This window comes from Globicephala melas, chromosome 2 (assembly GCF_963455315.2).
Source record: "Globicephala melas chromosome 2, mGloMel1.2, whole genome shotgun sequence".
Taxonomy (NCBI): domain Eukaryota; kingdom Metazoa; phylum Chordata; class Mammalia; order Artiodactyla; family Delphinidae; genus Globicephala; species Globicephala melas.
In genome coordinates this window covers 103,016,750-103,030,228 of record NC_083315.2, presented here as the reverse complement: position 1 = coordinate 103,030,228, position 13,479 = coordinate 103,016,750, and the positions used below count along the sequence as shown (strand labels likewise).

The 13,479-nt window shown below is 40.3% G+C and overlaps 1 long non-coding RNA gene and 1 other non-coding gene across 3 annotated transcripts in view; one reads left to right on the top strand and one right to left on the bottom strand.

Moving 5' to 3' along the window:
- Positions 1-13,479, top strand: part of LOC115852104 (uncharacterized) — a 100,753-nt gene that overhangs the window by 14,534 nt on the left and 72,740 nt on the right. For both annotated transcript variants that reach the window (XR_009563072.2, XR_009563071.1), the window contains exon 2: positions 11,453-11,628. This is a non-coding gene — a long non-coding RNA (uncharacterized lncRNA). The remainder of the gene's footprint in view (positions 1-11,452; positions 11,629-13,479) is intronic.
- Positions 1,688-1,760, bottom strand: TRNAA-CGC (transfer RNA alanine (anticodon CGC)). Its single transcript has one exon. It is a non-coding gene; the product is annotated as a tRNA-Ala (tRNA).

The following is a 13,479-nucleotide window of genomic DNA, read 5'->3' as shown; positions in this document are numbered from 1 at the left end:
GTGTAATCCTCTCTCCCTGAGTGTGAGCTGGACCCAGTGACCAGTCTCTAATGAATAGAATACGGCAAAAGTGATGGGTTTTCACTTCTGCGATTAGGTTGCAAAAAGACTGTGGCTTCCATTGTGGGTTCTCTTTCTTAGTTTGCTTACCTGGGGGAAATCAGTGTCATGTCATGAGTCAACCCTCTGGAGAGGTCCAAATGGTGAGAGATGAATGAGCTTGGAAGCAGATTCTCCAGCTCCAGGCAAACCTTGAAATGACTGCAGTCCAATGGCTGACAATTTGACAGCAACATCATGACAGGCTAAGAGCTAAGCCACACTGGATTCCCGACTCAAAGAATCTGTGAGATGTTAATGTCTATGTTATCAGCTGCTAACTTTTGGCATAATTTGTTTTGCAGTAATTGATAACTGATAGAGATTTATTTTTTCTAGTTTTTGACCATTACAAACAGTGCTGGTGAAACCTTCTTATATGTGTAGTGCACATATGTGAGCATCTGGGGTGTATACCTAGGAGAAGAATTACTGAGTCATAGGGTATATTTATGACAGCCTTACAGTTTTCCAAAGTAGTTGTACCGATTTATAAGCCCACAACAATGTATGAGAGTTCCTATTCTTCCATACCCTTGGTAGCACTAGGCATTATCCGTCTTTTTAATTTTAGTCAGTATGGCATATCATTTAAAAATATTTTATCTTGAGATAATTTCAAACTGAGAGAAAAGTTGCGAGAACAGTACACAAAACTTCCATATTCTCTTTACCTATATTCCCTAATTTTTAACATTTTACCATATTTCTCTTTCCCTCTAATGTATATGATGATTCTTTCTCTGAGAACAAGTTGCAAACATAATGACCCGTCCCTTAAATACCACAGTGCATTTCCCCCAAATAAGAGCACTTTCATATATAATCATACTATAACCATCCAGAATCAGAAAATCAACATTGATACAACACTATTATTCAATCCATAGACCCTGTTAAAATTTTGACAACTATCCCATTCTCTTCCTCTCTTCTGTGGTCTAGAATCCAATCCAGTATCATGTTGCATTTAGTTGTCATGTCTCCTTAATCTCCTATAACCTAGAATAGTTCCTTAATATTCCTTAATGTTAATGTCTTTCATGACCGTTGACAGTTTTAAAGAGTATACATGTTTCATTCTGTTAGTACCGTTGATTGGGGTTTGTCCGATGCTTCCTCACATCCAGACTCAGGCCATACATTCTTGGCAGGAGTACCACCCAACCTCCCCAAAACAAACAAACAAACAAACAAACTGATGCTGTGCTCTTCTTAGAGAATCACATTGGGAGATATCCAATATCAACCTGTCCCATTGCTGATGAGGTTAACCAAGATCACCTGGCTAAGTTGATACTGCCAAGTTTCTCCACTGTGATGTCATCATTTTCCCATTTGCAATTTAATAGTGTTTTGTAGGGAGATAGTCCAAGACTCTCCCAATATCCTGTTCCTCATCAAACTTTAGTCACCAATCTTAGTATCCATTGATGACTCCTGCCTAAATCAGCCACCAATATGATGGCTGCCACATGGTGATTTTTAACGTCCATCATTCCTTCTACATTACTAGATGACATTCAATTGTCAGAAAGCATTTTCCCTTCCTTTTTTTTTTCTTTTTCTTTGGTATTTGGGATCCCAGTTCCCTGACCAGTGATTGAACCCGGGACCCCTGCATTGCGAGCACAGAGTCTTAACCACTGGACCACCAGGGAAGTCCCCTCTTCTTTCTTATTCAGTCATTCTTTCATTCATTTATTCATATCAGTATGGACTCATGGATTCCTATGTTAGTCAATGGATTAAGATCTATCATTATTATAACATTATTATGATGATCAGATTGTTCCAGTTTTGTTTTTTTTTTAACATCTTTATTGGGGTATAATTGCTTTACAATGGTGTGTTAGTTTCTGCTTTATAACAAAGTGAATCAGTTATACATATACCTATGTTCCCATATGTCTTCCCTCTTGTGTCTCCCACCCTCCCACCCTCCCTATCCCACCCGATTGTTCCAGTTTTGGCTAGTGTGAACCCTCTCAAGCTGAGTCCCATGTCCTTTGGACATATCAAAGTATTCTTTGAGCACTTCCTTATTTTCTGCTACAACAGGATGTTCCAAGCTCATTTTATGCCCCGGTCCTGGAATCAGCCATTTCTTCAAGGAGCCCTGTTTCCTTTTATTTGTTTATTTTTATTTTTAAATTAATTTTTATTGGTGTATAGTTGATTTACAATGTTGTATTAGTTTCAGCTGTACAGCTAAGTGAACCAGTTATACATATACATATATCCACTTTTTTTTTAGATTCTGTTCCCATATAGGTCATTACAGAGTATTGAGTACACAGTAGGTTCTTATTAGTTATTTATTTTATATCTAGTAGCATGTATATGTCAATCCCAATTTCCTAATTTATCCCTCCCCCCCGATTCCTTTTAGTGGAGAATGGTATTTAGAAACCAAGATCTGGGTGTTTAGTATGCTTATAATACCTATGTATCACAGGCATCCACTGATGATCTTTCCTATCTATCTATCATCTATTTATTTCATCATGTATGAGTTCACACCAAAATCTCTAATTCCAGTCCAATACCTCTGTTTTTTTTCTAGTCTTCCTCCATTCCATTTGTGTAAATTCCTCCTCAGGCCCTGATAAGCCTGGCTCTCATTGTCATATATTTACTTATTTCTCAATCTTCCTGTATGTAACCAATCTCCCAACCACAAAGACTGCCTACTTGGCTGGCCTTCTTCTTGGTCCTGCCAACTTCTCAGTCTCAGCCCTGATGCCATTTCCTTGGCCAGCATCTGCCTTAGTTTGTTCTCTCCCTGTGGCTGCCTTTTTGGCAGCTACACTGCCACCTTCAAAGATTGGGCAAGGAAGGGCAGGGAAGAGGGGAGAGCAAGAGCCATCCTGCTATTTTGACTCTTAGACCAGCGTTTTATTGATCTGGCTCCTTAGTGAGAATTCAGCTCGCTTCAGGAATAGATACCCACTGAGAGTTTGGCCCCTTAAAATATCCCAGGGTGCTGGGTTATTTAATGACTTAAAGTGACTGATATTGGCAGGATTAAGCATTATTTAATGAGAATGGGGGAAGAGAAACAGCAGGAGCAGGTGGGGAGGGATAAACAATCACCACTCCAGTTGGGCCTTGGATAGAGCTCAACTTCAGTCTTAGTTTTTTTTTTGTTTTTTTTTTTTGTGGTACACGAGCCTCTCACTGTTGTGGCCCCTCCCGTTGCGGAGCACAGGCTCCGACACGCAGGCTCAGCGGCCAAGGCTCACAGGCCCAGCCGCTCCGCGGCATGTGGGATCTTCCCGGACGGGGACACGAACCTGTGTCCCATGCATCGGCAGGCGGACTCTCAACCACTGCGCCACCAGGGAAGCCCCAGTCTTAGTTTTATAGTGAAAATGGTTCCCATCAGTGCTCCTGCCCCAGAGCGTGAGCTTGCCATAGAAAGGCTGTGTTGGGTTGGAGAGGAGATGGAAGATAGGTTTTCAGATCTATTCTGAAGTGGAATGCACATTTTAGGATGGTTTTGGCATCCACTTGGCCTTCCCAGATGCCCTGTGGTCAGGCTAGACCTCTCAAGCAGCTTCAGACTCCCAGGCGCCTGACCCAGGCTGGAGTCAGAATGGCCTCTGGAGGGCAGAGGAGCACCGTGTGATCCTGCTCAGCTCTAACTTGATCTAACCATTTCCGTTGCCTGTTCATTTGCTAGTAAACTTCTGGAATTCCTTGGCAGACTCTCTTCCACATTTTGTCTAATAAACTAGAAAGAAAAAGTGTTGCATGATCTGGAATAAAACTCAGAAAAGTTAAGTGACATTTATCTAATGTTATAAAGTTATATATATGAGACACTTTGGTTCATATATGTAAACAGGTAATAGCAACTAGCGAATTCATGAGTCAGAGTAATGTTAAGTACAATGATTTGTTTGATATAGTCATTACTGACAGTCTCAAACAGCTACTGACATAGTTGTCTGAATTTTTAACAGTGAGTGATAACTGCCCAGGTGCCACATTTCTGGCTGTATAGAACAGTGGCTAAGCATGAGGATCATCTCAGACTGCCTGGGTTTGTATCCTGATGACACTACTTACTAGATGTGTGTCTTTAGGCATGTCAGTTACCTTTTCTGTGCTGTAGTTCTCTCATCTGTAAAAGTACCACATGGGGTTCTCATGAGGTTTAAGTGAGATCATACACAATTTTTAGAGTGGTGCCTGGCACATGAGAAGCACCCAATAAACATCAGTTTGGGGGCTTCCCTGGTGGCACAGTGGTTAAGAATCCGCCTGCCAATGCAGGGGACATGGGTTCGAGCCCTGGTCTGGGAAGATCCCACATGCCGCGGAGCAACTAAGCCCGTGTGCCACAACTAGAGCCCGGGAGCCACAACTACTGAGCCCACATGCCACAACTACTGAAGCTCGCGTGCCTAGAGCCTGTGCTCTGCAACAAGAGAAGCCACGGCAATGAGAAGCCTGCGCACCGCAACTAGGAGTAGCCCTCGCTGACTGCAACTAGAGAAAGCTGGCACGCAGCAACGAAGACCCAACATGGGCAAAAATAAAAAAAACGAAAACCAAACAACATCAGTTTGCACTTGAGTGATTGTTATTATCATCTTAAGCTGCAGATTCATCCTTAACAGAAAAATTCCATAACAAATCTAATCAGCTTTCTTGTCTTGGTTCTCCTATCGACATCATGAGCTTATTATTTACTACTAAAACTGTAGAGAGACCATCTGTTTGCTTCTCCATTAGTTTGAAACAGATGAGATTGAGTTGACCTATTCTGCAAAAATAGCTGGTTAGGTCCAGCCGCAGTTTTCTTCAGTCCCATTTATTTTTTCATCATTACCTCACTGGAAAGTTGAAACTACTCTTCATAGATACCAATGTTCCACTAATCTGACCCCGTGTCTGCTGACAACTTTTCAATCATTGTAGTCTATTCAGTTCTTTTTACTCTAGAGGAATTTCTCTGGTAAGCAAAACCGAACTGAGCAATTTCAAACACATACTTAACTTCCATTAAAAATAAAAGACATCCTGTTAATGAAGAAAGACTGAGTGATGTTGGGTGGAACTCTGAATTGGGAGCCAGAAGGCCAGAATTCAAGTTTCAACACTGCAGCTATTTGCATATATCTATTGTGTATCTTCTGTGTGTGAAGCAATATGCTTGCCAGGCATTGAGGGGATTCAAAAAAAGGATTCAAACAAGTGGACTTTCTTCTCAGAGTGTTACAACCTGGTTGGAATAGCAAAGCAGCTGTGATAGGAGACTGAATGAAATAAATGCAGAATCCAGCATCCATCCCATTGTATGCTGGAGGAAAGAACGAAACTGTAATAAGGGCCTGGAGGAAGGGTGCCCTGGGCAGTCAGTGCCTCTTCCACACACTGTGTGCTCTCCTTTGTATCACAAAGTCTGGAAACCTGGGAACAGGATTCCCCAGACTCCTTTGCTTTCAGCCCTCTTGCTGTAGTTTATGTTCTGCCAATGAGGGGATCTTGGCAACTGTGGAAAGCAGAAGAGAAGCCCGAGACATTTACCCCATTCTCTTCTGGCAGTGTTGGTAAGTGGATGTATGAACTTCTTGTATGTGAGTTTTCACAGTGGCCCTGGTGCTCCCCAGCTGATTCAGGACTGTGAGGTCTGTGTGAGCAATAGCTTCTAGCAGGTTCCTGACTGCTTGGAAGCAGCAGTGTCTCATTCAATACTCACTCTCTAATAAAACTAGGTCTTCTGTAATGCCATGCTCTTTTTTACCTCTGAGTCTTTACTCATCTGTCCCCTATCACCTATGTTGTCCTTCCTTCCACTTGCTTTGTGTTTTATTCGTTTTTATGGCCCAGCAGCTAGTCAGTGACTGTTGCATATCATGCAACCAAACTATATATATATATATATATATATATTTTTTTTTTTTTTTTTTTTTTTTTTTTGCAGTACGCGGGCCTCTCACTGTTGTGCCCTTTCCCATTGCGGAGCACAGGCTCCGGACACGCAGGCTCAGCGGCCATGGCTCACGGGCCCAGCCGCTCCGCAGCATGTGGGATCTTCCCGGACCGGGGCACGAACCCGTGTCCCCTGCATCGGCAGGCGGACTCTCAACCACTGCGGCTCCAGGGAAGCCCCCAAACAATATTTTTTGGATGAATAGATGAAGGAATGAAAGAAAGAAGAGAGGTTACAGGCTTAAGCAGATCTATAAATGGGATGGGGGTAGTGAACACAGTGGAGAGAGTAGGATATGAAGAGACAAAGCAGAGTAACAATTGAAGGGGTTGGAAATGGGAAAAGAATAAATGGAAATGTGGCTCTTCACTGGCATAATATCACTGGGTTTTTAATAATCTACTATTTATGAAAAAAAGACAAGCCCCATGGTTTGCTAACTATGTGAGCATTTGTTAATGTATAAAGGTAAGATGGATGAAGAAACGGGTCTGCTACAGTTTGAGGGTAGGAAGAAGGAATTGTCTGGTGGTCAACTGGTGTGGAGATGACCTATAGAAGAATGTAACAAAGGAGATCTCAAATAGGAAGACAGGTTCTATACAAGAATGATGGGGAAGGACACCCAGGTTTAGGTAGAGTAGATCATAGTGCTACCAAGCAGGGCCCTGTGGGGATCCTGCGCACAAAGCCTTTCTGTATCCCTCCATTTCTTTGATTACCTTCATTCAGCCTCCATGACCTCCCCTGAGTTCCAATGGGCAGATTCAAGCAGTTGTTAATTAGGGAAAGAGGGGGATGCAAGACAAGGGAGAAACAAAGAGTCGAGAGAAAGAATAGTGCAGCCTTGGGGCAGAGTCCTGGTTACCCATCAAGGGATACACACCACAATATCTTTCAGCTATTTTGCAGATACTGAAACCCCGTCCAGATGAGAGAAGTTAAAGATTAAAGATGGTATGCTGCCCACAAGCATGTAGACCCCAGACCAGTTGGAACCTGAAGGCTGATGATGCTGACTCCTACTTACCTCACCACTAACCCATCAGAAGAACATCTATGAGCTGATCATGTCCTCTTTGAACCATTACTATAAAACTTATCCAAGTTGGGACACACAGCTTTGAGGGCATTAGCCTGCTCTGGCCCACTTTGCCTGGCAAAGCAATAATGCTATTCTTTTCTTTCTTTTTTTTTTTTAATAGAATTTATCTATTTAAATTTTATTTTTTAATTAATTTTTTTTTTTTGGCTGCGTTTGGTCCTGTGGCTGCTCAAGCTTTCTCTAGCTGTGGCGAGTGGGGGCTACTCTTCATTGCGGTGAGCAGGCTCTAGGCACACAGGCTTCAGTAGTTGTGGCAGACAGGCTCAGTAGCTGTGGCTTGCAGGCTCTAGAGCATAGGCTCAGTAGTTGTGGCGCACGGGCTTAGTTGCTCCATGGCATGTGGGATCTTCCCAGATCAGGGATCGAAACTGTGTCCCCTGCATTGGCAGGCGGACTCTTAACCATTGCACCACCAGGGAAGTCCCAAAGCTATTCTTTTCTACTTCACCCAAAACTCTTGCCTCCAAGATTCAATTTGGCACTGGTGTACAGAGAAGCTGAGCTTTCGGTATCAGTAATATTGGTATAGTGCTTTACACTACTGAAAGTGTTTTTCAGGTGCATTATCCTATTTTATCCTCACTGCAACCTTGTGAACAAAGTATATACTATTAATACAAATAGGTTTGCTTGGAAAAGCAATGTGCTTATTGTGGAAAATTTAAATACATAGATCACAAAGGAAAAAAATAGAAATCACTCTTAAAGCCATCATTGTTAACATCTTGATGCTGGCCTCTCAGAGCTTTTCAATGCCTGTTTATCTCTAAATTAAAAAATGGGATGTTATATACTTTAACTTTTTTAACAAATAAATTTATTTATTTATTTTATTTTTGGCTGTGTTGGGTCTTCTTTGCTGCGCACTTGCTTTTCTCTAGTTGTGGTGAGTGAGGGCTACTCTTCGTTGAGGTGCGTGGGCTTCTCATTGCCGTAGCTTCTCTTGTTGCAGAGCATGGGCTCTAGGCGTGTGGGCTTCAGTAGTTGTGGCACGTGGGCTCAGTAGTTGTGGCACAGGGGCTTTGTTGCTCCGCGGCATGTGGGATCTTCCCGGACCAGGGCTTGAACCTGTGTCCCCTGCATTGGCAGCCAGATTCTTAACCACTGCGCCACCAGGGAAGTCCCCCTTTAAATTGTTTTTAAGCTTGCTTTTTTTTTTACTTAGGGCATTGTGAACATATTTTCATGTCATTAAATATTCCCCTGTGCATAATTGTTAATGGCTGCATAATATCCCATTGTCTGGTTAAGTAAATTATAGTATAAACTAGTCATTTACTGCTAGCATTTAGTTGACTCCAGTTTTTTACTTTTGCAAACAATATTGAGATGAATGTCCTTGCAGTTAAGTCTCTGCACATATCTTTTTTTTTTTAACATATCTTTAATTATGTTCTTAGGATAACTGCCTAAAAGTGTGTTGAATGAAAAAAATGCACACTCTGAAAGTTGAGAATTATGTTTTATTGACTTACTGAGGACTTAAGCCCAGGAGGCAGACTCTCAGATAGCTCTGAGGAACTATTCCAAAGAGTAAGGAGAAGTCAGGATATATAAGAATTTTTGCAAAAACAAAACAGAAACGAAAAACAGCCCAGGTAATTGGAACATCAAAAGATTACTGTCAAGGAAAACCAGACCTCAAGTTATGAATTTAGGGTTTTTCTGTGTATGGGAAGGTTCAAGAGCCTGGGCTCATTGAAATTATTCCTTTGATACACACCTTATCTAGGGCCAGTATCCTGTTTATCTCCATCCTGAGTTCCCTTAGGGTGCACCATCAGGGCTGGCCGCAGTAGCTGATGGCTGCACCATCCTTTGTTTACTGATATGACAGGCAACATTCTTTGTCCACAGGGCCTCCTCTTGGTCATAGATTTGACCAATCTTTGGGAGGCATTTCATGACTAATTTTGTCCCGTGACACTAGGAAGGTTCATTCCTAGATCAGGGGAAGATTCTGTTGATAGGCCACTTGATGTGCTAATTTTTTGATTAGGCCCTGCTGATGATCTAAAATTCTCTGATAATATATTATGATCCAAGGAATGTTTTCCCTTGCTGCCTCTTCCCATATCTAGAGTTGCACTATTATAACTGTTCTATGTAGAGTTATATATGATCAACTGCCTCAAGACATTTAGCCATCATTAATTTTGTTGAAGGCCTGGTTATACATTTGTTAATGCAAGAGACAATAATCTTATAAAACAGACAGGGTATAAGTAATACAGCTAGTAACATTAATAAAGTCATAGTTGCACAGAGAGGCACAAGGTGTAATTTGAAAACAAGAGAGAACAAACTAAAACATGATTAGTATAACTAGCTGTAATCTGATAACAAAAAGTCATCAAGTACACAGGGGTGTCAGAGAGGCCAAATTCTGGAAAGATCAGGTAGAGAGAAAAAGACACGTGTTTCATCTTCGTTTACAAGGTAAACTTTATCAACTTGTTGTATGTCATACTGTAAGAGGATTTTTGGAAAACAAAGTTTTGTTTTCTGGAAAACAAAGATTAAAAGCCAGTATATTTCAGAAAGAAGTTGTTAAAATTATAAATCATTTATCAGTTCCTTTACTCCCATGTAATTAATTCCTGTTGATCTGGATGATGTCGTAGATTTTCCATTAGAGTTTTGTAATTTCTTATCCAGTTCAGTGGTATGATCTAAAAGTTATCAGAAACTTATATTTGTCAAAAATTTCTTTTTATAAATCTTTTTGAAGATCTTCATTTTCTAGAAGCATCAGAGTAAAACAGTGATTGTCTATAAGTCTTTGACAAGACTTCGGTGTGGTTAAAGTTCTGATTACAATGTAATCAACAAGAAACTTGGATATTTCTGTGACATACAACATTTTAAAATAACTAGAATTACAACTGATAATATTATACCAAGACATATCAGAATTTTATGAATTATATAACTTTTAGAATATCTATGTTAATGACATCTAACCTAAGATTTTTTTTTAAATTATTTATTTATTTTTGATTGCATTGGGTCTTTGTTGCTGTGCTCGGGCTTTCTCTAGTTGCAGCGAGTGGGGGCTACTCTTTGTTGCGGTGCACGGGCTTCTCATTGCGGTGGCTTCTCTTGTTGCAGAGCGTGGGCTTCAGTTGTTGTGGCATGCAGGCTTCAGTAGTTGTGGCATGTGGGCTTCAGTAGTTGTGACTCGCGGGCTCTAGAGCGCAGACTCAGTCATTGTGGCACATGGGCTTAGTTGCTCTGCAGCATGTGGGATCTTCCTGGACCAGGGCTTGAATCCGTGTCCCCTGCGTTGGCAGGCAGATTCTTAACCACTGTGCCACCAGGGAAGCCCTAAGATGATTTTATAACCACTTTTTGATAATGTTTCCCATGTAATATAACATAAATAAACCTAATTAGTTTTAATATCTCTCTTTGGGATGTTTCAAGGCCCTTTGAAGCATCCCAAAGTCAGCTGGAAGTCAAAAGAACTTTATTTAAAATTCGATACTTGCGAAGTTTGTCAAAAAATATCAAAAAGGTTTCAAAACACTTGGTCATATAGGATCATAGGTCACTGTGAAACTGTTGTTGAACCCAGGTTTGTGTGCCTGATGCACAGTGGGACCAAACTAACTGAAATGTCAGTTTGGGATGGAGAAAGGTATATTGCAGGGCCAAGCAAGGAGAATGGGTGGCTCATGCTCAAAAGACCCAAACTCCCCAGTGGGTTTCAGGAAAGCTTTTTAAAAAAATTTAAGTGTAGTTGGTTTACAATGTTGTGTTAGTTTCTGGTGTGTAGATTAAGTTATACATATGTATTCTTTCAGATTATTTTCCACTACAGGTTATTACAAGATATTGAATATAGTTCCCTGTGCTATACAGTATGACCTTGTTGTTTGTCTATTTTATGTATAGTAGTGTGTTTTAATCCCAAGCTCCTAATTTATCCCCACCCCTCCCCCGCCTTTCTCCTTTGATAACTATAAGTTTGTTTTCTATGTCTGTGAATCTGTTTGTTTTGTAAATAAGTTCACTTGTACCATTTTAGATTCCACATATAAGTAATATCATATGGTATTTGTCTTTCTCTTTCTGACTTACTTAGTATGATAATCTCTAGGTCCATCCACATTGCTGCAAATGGCATTATTTCATTTTTTATGGCTGAGTAATATTCCATTGTATATATATACCACATCTTTATCCATTCATCTGTCGATGGACATTTAGATTGCTTCCATGTTTTGGCTCTTGTAAGTAGTGCTGCTGTGAACATTGGGGTGCATGTATCTTTTTTAAAAAATATTTATTTATTTGTTTAGGCTGCGCCAGGTCTTAGTTACGGCATGCGGGACCTTTGTTGCAGCATGTGGACGTCTTAGATGTGGCACATGGATATCTTAGTTGCAGCATGCATGCAGGATCTAGTTCCCCAACCAGGGATCAAATTTGGGCCCCCTGCATTGGGAGTGTGGAGTCTTACCCCCTGGACCACCAGGTAAGTCCTGCATATATTTTTTTAGAGTTTTCTCTGGATATATGCCCAGGAAGGGATTGTGGATCATATGGTAACTCTATTTTTAGTTTTTTAAAGGAACCTCCATACTGTTCTCCATAGTGGCTGCACCAATTTACATTCCCAACAACAGTTTATGAGGATTCTCTTTTCTCCACACCCTCTCCAGCATTCATTATTTGAAGACTTTTTGATGATGGCCATTCTGACTGGTGTGAAGTGATACCTCATTATAGTTTTGATCTGTATTTCTCTAACAGAGATGTTGAGCATCTTTTTATGTGCCTGTTGACTGCCTGTATATCTTCTTTGGAGAAATGTCTATTTAGGTCTTCTGCCCATTTTTTGATTTGGTTGTTTTTTTGATATTGAGCTGTATGAGCTGTTTGTATATTTTGGAAATTAAGCCCTTGTCAGTCACATCATTTGGGAATATTTTCTCCCATTCTGTAGGTTGTCTTTTCACTTTGTTTATGGTTTCCTTTGCTGTGCAAAAGCTTGTAAGTTTAATTAGGTCCCATTGGTTTACTTTTGCTTTTATTTCTTTTGCCTTAGGAGACTGACTTAAGAATGCTTTGCTATGATTTATGTCAGAGAATATTTTGCCTATGTTCTCTTCTACTGGGGAAGCATTTTTAAAGACAAGGTGAGGGAGGGGAATAGGAGGATGTGTGATCAGCTCATGCACAATTCTGATTGGTTGATGGTGAGGTTAACAGGGCAGTGTCAATTAACATTATCAGTTCTCAGGCTCCAGTAGGTCTGGACATGTTCATGGTCATCAAGTAGTTAACTTCGTCCATTTGGTGGGGGTTTTAGCATCTGTAAAACAGTTTTCCTAGCCCAACTGCTATTTTTGTCACTACATGTTCTCATCCTTTAAATTATTAATTCTCTTTTTTTTTTAACATTTTTTTAATTGTATCATTTGCTTTTTTAAATTGAAGTATAGTTGATGTACAATATTATATAAATTACAGGTGTACAATACAGTGATTTACAATTTTTTAAAGGTTATACTCCATTTATAGTTATAAAATATTGGCTATATTCCATGTTGTATCAATACAATACATCCTTGTAGCTTATTATATACCTAATAGTTTGTACCTCTTAATCCCCTACCCCTTTATTGCCCCTCCTCCTTTCCCTCTCTGCACTGGTAACCACTAGTTTGTTCTCTATTTGTGAGTTAGCTTCTTTGTTATATTCACTAGTTTGTTGTAGTTTTTAGAGTCCACATGTAAGTGATATTATACAGTATTTGTCTTTCTCTGTCTGACTTATTTCAATGATTAATTCTTGAACAAGGCTTTTGTGACTCAGGGGAGGCCTGGGAGACCCAGCTTTTCTACAAAGAGGAGGCAGGCAGAGGATATGGGGAGAGAGGTCTGTCCTGGGAAGGCCGCATAGGGTCCTGCTTGGTTACAAAATAATACTTATTCACTTAACCAAAGTGACAAAAGATTTCCAAAAACAGATGCAGATCACTTAAAGGCAAAGAAGCTCACACAATCTGTTATCAAAAGCAGTATTCTAAGAAAACTTTGTTCTCTTAACAGAGAGAAGAACAAAATCCAGTCCTGCAACAGCCTACTTTTAAGAACAATAGCCATTCGCCTAATTAAGTTTAATCTGATCCCAGCCTGACCATGCATAAAACTCCTTTTTCAGAGCTCCCTTTCTACAAACCTTCCACAACTTTCTGTATCTATATTAGTTCCTTTTTCCATCCAGAAACAACCAGTTGTAGGACAAAAATCACTATTTCCCCTTAACACAATGTACTTCCATTCCTCATACCTTCTTTTGCTGAAAGTCACGTTCTCCTTG